Consider the following 8,349-nt stretch of genomic DNA (forward strand, 5'->3'; position numbering starts at 1 on the left):
AATCTTCTCTGTAAGAATCAGAGTCGACAAATATAAAGAAAAAAATCCTTGAAATGTTTCAAAAGGTCTATTAATTATTAAGAGTATGCTTTTAAAATTATACACTAATAATATATAATATATATTAATAATAAATAATTTGGAACATGTCCAGATAAGGTTCCCATACCATGTAAATAACATAAGAACCGTTTGATAGAGGTAATAAGAATTGTGAGTTTATCCTATTATATTATTGACATATTAATTATTAGATATTTTTGTGAACAGGTTAACCCATTATGATGTCTTCATTTGCTAATTTTATATTCAGATCCTGTATGTTTCAATTATGCTATTTATTATTTTACTTGGTTGATTTTGTTTCTCACACACGAATTTCTTGTGTGAAATATAAAGTTTGGAAATTATTTTCTTTTGTCTGAATGCTCTATATTCATTTTTAAAATGGTGTTTCTTTTCTTTTATGTATGGTCAAGATGACTAGTATCAAAAATGTTAAAGTCAAATAACAAACAAAACCATGGATAAAACAAATGTATACTGTAAATTAGTATAGTCATTTTGCAAACAGCATATAATTTCATTTGAAATATAGAAACAACAAACACCTGAGTCAGTGTTGACAACAGAAATGTTTTGAAATGAATATCTCAAGAGTGTATATAGAATGAGGCTTCTTGATGAAGATCCATAATGTCAGTACTTGGAAGGAATAAGCAGAAAGATTATTGGCTTGTCAAAAACAGGGGGACAAATGGCACATACGTAATTATATACACGTGTATGTATGCACATTTGAACATTCAGAAAGTCATGCAATCTTAAAAGAGAAGAAAAATACTTTTTGTGACAATCTGGCTAATCCCAAAGGTCATTTTATAAAATACAATTTCCTAGTCACAAAATAAAAGTGAGATTGTTTATCTAGGAAATAAGCAACGCACCCTGAGATGTAGTTCTGTGAGAGAACACTTGCCTAGCGTCCTCTGTGGGAATATGATGGCACTCCTTTCTCTAGCAGGAAGAAAACACACTTAAACACATAACAGATGAAGGGTTATAAAGTTTCAGATAAACAGTGTAAGTAACTTTTGAGATTTACAGAACAGCTGATGATGAACTCTAGTAAGAGTTGTGATATGTTTTATATGACTACAAGCAGCTAGGTGTAAATGTGAAATTTCTCACTAGGAAAAAGGTAACTAACTCTAAGAGAAGGATATATGAATTAATTTCATTTAGCCATTGCACATTAAAACACACGTTAAAATATCATAATAGGTCACAAGATCACATCATACTCTATAAATATATAGAATTGTGATATCAGGTAAAATGAAAACAGGAAAAAACAAACTCTTACAATCTGGCAATATTTGTTCATATATACAATTTAAAATTATAACTAATATACCATATTTGTATATAATTTAATTTAATCTCGAGCATAAAATCCTATCCATTTTTAAAGGTTAAGCTATCCACTTCTAATATTGGATGACTTAAAAAACTATAAAATTAATTTTGTTTCCATGTCAACCTTAGTTGTTTCTTAGACAATTACTAGCCTTCTCCGGCTCCGTCATCTCCCATTGTTAGTTTCTAATGTCCTCACTTTCATTCCAATTAGTTCAAGAAGGAAATAAAAGCAAGTCACTTTGATAATTAAACAACACTGTTGAAATGATGCACAGTGTTTTGACTATGAGAAAATCAGATATATCCAAAATCAACTATGAACTAAGTAGCCAGAACCAGAACACTGAACAGGTTTATGCAGAGTTGGTTAACTAAAGAAGAGCCCAAAGACAGACTGAACACAAGAACTGAACAGCACTGTGTCTGCCATAGAAAACATGCTAGAATTCATACTAGTGGCTTTCTTTCTAAATCTAGGACCTAACAATATTTTTTTAAAAGATGATATTTTAAGAAGTTGTGAATTTGAAACAGTGCAAGTAGGGTAATATGGGAGGGTCTGGAGCAAAGAAAGGGAAATGGGCTAATTATTATAATTGCAAAAATAAAATATATAATTTTAAAAAGGCATATTTTAAGATATTGACATTTTTCTCAAAACAAGCCTTTTAATTTAAAACTGTTTGAAACTTAAGAAAAATAAAAAAGAGAAAAAAATGGTTTTTGTACCTGGAGTTTCTCTGTGTCCTTACAGCCACTCCCATATAACCAGTAGAGGCTTAATATTAATTTTAAATGCTCAACCCATAGCCCAGGCTTGTTGCTATATAACTCTAACACTTTAATCAATTTGTATTAATTTACATTCAGCTACACGGTGTTATGTTTCTTTCATCTTTCACCTCCTGTTTCCTCTCCAAGACTGACTGACAACTTCTCTGAGTCTACCATTTTTCAATCCAGTGTCCTTAGGGTGGTGGTCCCACCTAACCTTATCCTGTCTATTTTTGGACAGTCAGCTTTTAAATTAAATTAATTACACATGTTTATGCAGTACCTGCCTAATTTTCTCTGACCTATCATTTTCAATTTATAGAAGCAGTAAGTCATGTTTACATGCTTCTATGTTCTCAGGAGATTTAAAGGATTGTATCAGAGATATGATGATGAGTTAGAGAGCTTTATGATAATGAAGAAAAATATAGATATATTTGGCATATTAATTTGGTAACAAAACGTTCCCATGTATTTGTTTATTGTCTTAGGTTATTAAATCTTAATTGAAGCAAGGAAACATGTAATTTCATGTGATTTTGTAATACCAATAACTAAGATGAATATTTTAAAAAAATCTATCAGTGTTTCCAAACTTATAATGCTAACTCGTTAATTCTGCCATTCTTTGGATAAGATGCAGGTTTTGGAAGGATGAGAGTAAAACCCACAGTTACTGGAGTGGCCAGTTTATGTTTCTGGATCCATGGAAGAGTTAGCTGATCATCCTTACTTATTTGTAGAGATTCACATGTCTGGATGAATGACTGGCACTATGGTTACTTTTTTTGTCATTTTGTCATTTTCTTAAATTGAATTCCAGTTACCATCACAACTTCTCTGATCACTCTTATATAAGTGTAATGATATAATACAATTATCTGTTTTCAGATAAATCCTGCAAAAAAATGTGAAACAGAGAGTGTACAATACATATTATAATGCCTCTAAAGACAGCACCAATTTTATAGAAGACAAACAGCCTAACTGAAGCAGTTGGACTCAATTTCTAAATCAGACATGCTAAATTTATTAGGCTATTTTCTTCCCCAGTAACTTCATGGACAAATCTGCTACAAAAATAAACACTAGCTAATTGATATAGAAATTACAATCATATAATAATGTTATACCTAATTATCTTTAGTGTGGATGTTTTATGATGAATAAAAAGGATAATTTTAGTATAGTGTATAATTAGTTGTTAAATTTACTAAATAATGAATAAGAAATAAAAAATAGTAAAGTAACCATATATTGTATGGCATTTTTAAAGTCTGGATTGCTGCATTCTGAAATATAAGCATGGTAGTAACATCTTCTAGAAGTTTAATATAATTTATTCAAACACAATACTGTAAACAATTTTTCCTTTTATTCATTTCACTGTTTTAAATCTCCTGGTGTTTTTTAGTCATTTATTTCTCCAAGTTATGTCAAATTATATCATATTTTATACTGCACTGTGTGAAATTTGGTAAGAGAGTAAAGTTTTTCATTTATCTGCTTATGATTTTAAGAATTTTAACTATTTTACTGCCACATACCACGGCCCCCGTCTGCGCTCGATGCGATAGACTCCAGTTCGCAAGCTTTGGGCAAGGGGCTGGAGGTTGAGAATATAGAGGCAGAGACAGACCGACACACAGACCTTTTTACACTGGTAACAAAAGCCCCTCTTTAATAGCACTATAAAGGCTTAATTACATTGCAGTCAATGGCCAACAGGTGAAAATCCTACCTTCTGATCCTCTAAGCTAGGCATAGCTTCTAGTGACTGTTCTAGGAGGAAAGAGCAGCTGAAGGCCAGAACTCATTAATCCCAACATCCAGCTGAAGGCCAAGACTCATTAGTCCCAATATTTTACAAGAAATCCTGATTTCGTATTTTATGTTCACGAAAAACTTAGGAGTTCTAGGAGTTCCACAAATGACGTAATGTAGCTACCTACACATATAAAATTAATAAGAGTAAAATTGGGAATAGTAAAGCATAACCCTTATGCCATGGTTAGAGTAAATATAATAATTCTTTAGAAGTATAAGTAAGCACTGTTATTGTATTTTCTTTCCATTGAAGTTGTCAATTGCAACTGCATGCAATCGTTAAACTTTAAGGGTATCTTTACGTAGCATAATAAACTGGGCCATTGTTGGTACAGCATCCATTGACACTCGACACATTTACAAAGTACTATTAGCAGAAGCTCTGTTTCATTTCAGGTGTTCTTTCTTAAACACTTTATTGACACCCAGTCAATAAAGATCCTAAACCTTTGACTAAGTCCCTGACATACAAGTCTGTTACCTCTGCTATGATTCTCATTTCTCCAAAGTTTGCTAAAGTTAGATGTGTTATGTAATATAATCTCCCAGACACTACTTTATTCAACTTTTCCACCTACCCTTGTTTTCAGGGTTTTTCAATCTCCTGTCATGCATCAGAAAATTGATTCTTTAATATCTGAATAGCAGTCTATTCTAGATATGCATTGTGGGTTTTTTCTATTCATCTTTATATTGGCACTTAAGTAGTTTTACCTTTGGTAACAATAAAAAAAATGCTACCAAAAGAATTAGTTTATAAGTTATTATTTGTCCATGATGCTTGTTTATTTGTATTAACTTGTAGGGATGGAATTTCTAGTTATTTGATAATTTCATGTTTTTCTCTGTGAGAAACATTATATTGTTTTTTGTAGCAATGCAATAGTTTTATTTTTCCGCTATAGATGAACAAGTATTGCCATATTTCTATACCTTTGTTAACATTTAATTTTCATTTTCTTTATTAAAATAATCATGTCAGGAACTGATAATATATTACAGTTGTAACTTTACTATTAATGGCCAATGATATTATCTTCTCTTATTTGAATATCTGTCTTGAAGATATTCCTTGCCCCAATGCTCTAGGTTGATATACTATTGAGTTTTGCAGTCTTTAGATATTCTGGTTAATTAAGCACTTGCACATATAGCTAGTGGTACTTGTCATTATGTGTGTTGTATCACCATATTCTTCACTATTTCACTTGAGATGAAAGATGTTTATTTTTGTATAATATGTTTTCATAATCCATGCTTTTACTGCTAAGTTTAAGAGGATTTTGCCTAACATGAGGGCATAAAACTTTAACACCTTTTCTTCTAAGAATAATCTTTAAAATGCTTACACAAATAGTTTCGTTATTTTGCAAGCTAAAAACAATTGGTTTATTTTTACTTAACTCATGTCTATCTTAAATGTCACCATAGAACCTTCATCCAGAAACTGATGGAAACAGAGGCAGAGACTTGATAGGAGCACATAGTCCAGGTAAAGATTGGAAGGAGTGAGAATATGAACAAAGAGGTCAACACCATGATGGGGACACCCATTGCAACAGTTTACCTGAGCTAATGAGAACTCACCTACTCCAGTCGGACAGGGGATGAATCAACCAGCATAGGATCAAACTAGAGTCTCTGGATGTGGGTGATAGTTTTATGGCTGGGGCAGACTGCAGGGCCACTGACAATGGCACCAGGATTTATCCCTACTGCTCGTACTGGCTTTTTGGGAACCCATTCTCTTTGGACGGATACCCTGCTCATCCTACATACAGTAAAGAGGGCCTTGAACCTTCCCCAAAACAATGCGCCTTACCTTCTCTGAAGAGTGGGTGGGAAGGAGTGGAGAGAGTGGGAACTGGGATTGGTATGTAAAATGAAAAAAAAAAAGATTGTTTCTTTGTTAAAAAATATAAAAGAGAGCTCTCATACAACAATTAAAATGCTTTCGTTGGTGACAGCAGGGTTTCTTATCTTGCATTTGACCTTAATGTGATAACATTCTCCCTTTATTGAAAACATGTCAGCTGTGAGAAGATGAAGCATACCTTATCATAATGTGTAAGAAACACAGCCAACATCAAACTAAATTTAGAGACATACACTAACATTTGAAAAAGGGTGGGTGAGTTGGCTCTCTCCACTCCCATTGGATATAGATTTTGAAGTACTTACTAAAACAACACAACAAAGAGAAAGAAATGAAAGTAATGGGGATAGGAAAAGAAATCAAGATATTCCTATTTAAAATTATATTCATGTTATATACCCTAAAGTCTCTATGAAAAAAGTAGGTCTTAACTGACTATTTTAAGAAACCTGCATTATACAAATTAGAATACAAAATTAGCAACCTTATTTACCATTCAATAGCATGCTGAAGAACAAACCCTAGAAAGAATCACTTTCAAAAAATCCACTATATATCTGACACAGGAGCTAGTGTGTCTAGATTATGCAAAGATCAATTTATATAATTAATACAAATTATACAAATAATTTGTACAGTTAATTTGTATAATATAATCTAGATTTTCTAGAATATACAAAGAAATAGAAACAAAGGAAAAGAAAAGAAAAAGAAAAAAAAAAAAAAAATCAGGAAAATGACAACTCAAAAAAGAACTGATCTTCATCTGGGGAAGAATTGCTAAGGAACACTAGGAATTACAGCTTCTTTAATACCTATATCACTACAATTGGAATAGAGAACTCAGGAGTATAAATGACCTGTACACATGGTTACTTGGAGTGTGTAGTAGTGTAACCAATTAAGAAATCTGTCTGGGGACCTTTGTAAAAACTGTTAAGCATGTTTTAACTGGTGATTTAATGTGATAATAGATGTTGTGAGACTTGATTATTTTTGTTTGTTTATTTTACTGACTGGTAGTACTTATGTACTTATTCATGGAATTCAGTGTGGCATTTCAAAACATATACTGATTTAATTAGAGTTAGTAGTCCTTCCATTGTAACCTCGCTATGCACAGTTCCATCAAAATCCTCTCTTCCAAGTCATCATAGAATATAGCAATTGTTTTCACCTGTGTTACAGAAGGCCAGAGCTGTTCTTTCAACCAAAAGGTTTGTTTCATTTCTTATACCCAAATGCTTTTCATAATTTTAAGACCCTATCTTCCTAGCATCTAATAATTGCTGATATATAATAAAATTTGGAAGGGGAAGAGATATAGATCAGTAGTTTAGAGATCTTGCTGTTTTTGCATAGGACTTGGTTCAGTCCCCAAAGCAGCTTAAGGCTTGCAATATTCCACAACTCCTGTTTCGGGAGATCCTGTGGACTTTTCTACGATCTTCAGACACCAATCACTAACTCAGGGCATCTGTACACATCCTGATAGTCATAATAAAAATAAAGTAAAAATAAAGAAATATTTTTCTTAAGGTAAATTCTTCTTGTTTTGATTTGTTTTTTTTTTTTTATTTCGCAAGTGTTATAAGTCTGCATTTGATTTTTGGACTTAGATTAACATTTATTTTGTCAAAATTGACAAGAATAAATTGCATATGATTAAATGATATTCCATTATTAACACTTTCCACATTTTCTTTATCTCATATCCATTGGTTAAAACCTAGGCACATTGCTGTATTAACTCTTGTGAATAGTCACAGAATGTCAAAGATTGGCTTTGGAGTTTGGGTCTACTAAAGTCTCCTATGTCTGTTATCCAACCACTCATCCAGAGTACCCTTGAGAGATAGGAAAAACATTTGGTAATGTGACCCAATAAAAGTAAGTCACATAATATTGGGCATGTTTTCAAATAAAACACTAATACATATTTTGTTTTTTTTTTTTTTGATTTGGCTTTGTGTCTTATTTCAGTTTTCTCTTGCTGTGATAAAATACCATACTAAATCTTGCTGGGGATTAAGGATTTACGTTAGCTTACAATTCAATAGCAGAACCTGTCATCCAGAAAAGTCAGGGCAGGAATTCAACCCAGGAGCCTAGAGGCAATAATTGATTTAGAGTTTATGTAGGAACACTGTTCCCTGTCTTTTTCTATATAGCTTGTTTAGCTTGCTTTTTTTGCATCACCCAGTATCATCATCAGAGAAGTGGCACCTCCCACAATGATCAGGGACCTAGAACATAACCTAAGATGCAAAAAGTTTGCCCAGTTCAATCTAGTAGGAATATTTCTTATTTTATATTCCTTCTTAAAGTTGCAATAAAACTAACAGACCCATTTGTTTTCACTTTAATTCTTCTTCTTCTTCTTCTTCTTCTTCTTCTTCTTCTTCTTCTTCTTCTTCTTCTTCTTCTTCTTCTTCTTCTTCTTCTTCTTC

The sequence above is a fragment of the Microtus ochrogaster genome, unplaced genomic scaffold, assembly GCF_000317375.1.
Source record: "Microtus ochrogaster isolate Prairie Vole_2 unplaced genomic scaffold, MicOch1.0 UNK6, whole genome shotgun sequence".
NCBI classification, from domain to species: Eukaryota; Metazoa; Chordata; class Mammalia; order Rodentia; family Cricetidae; genus Microtus; species Microtus ochrogaster.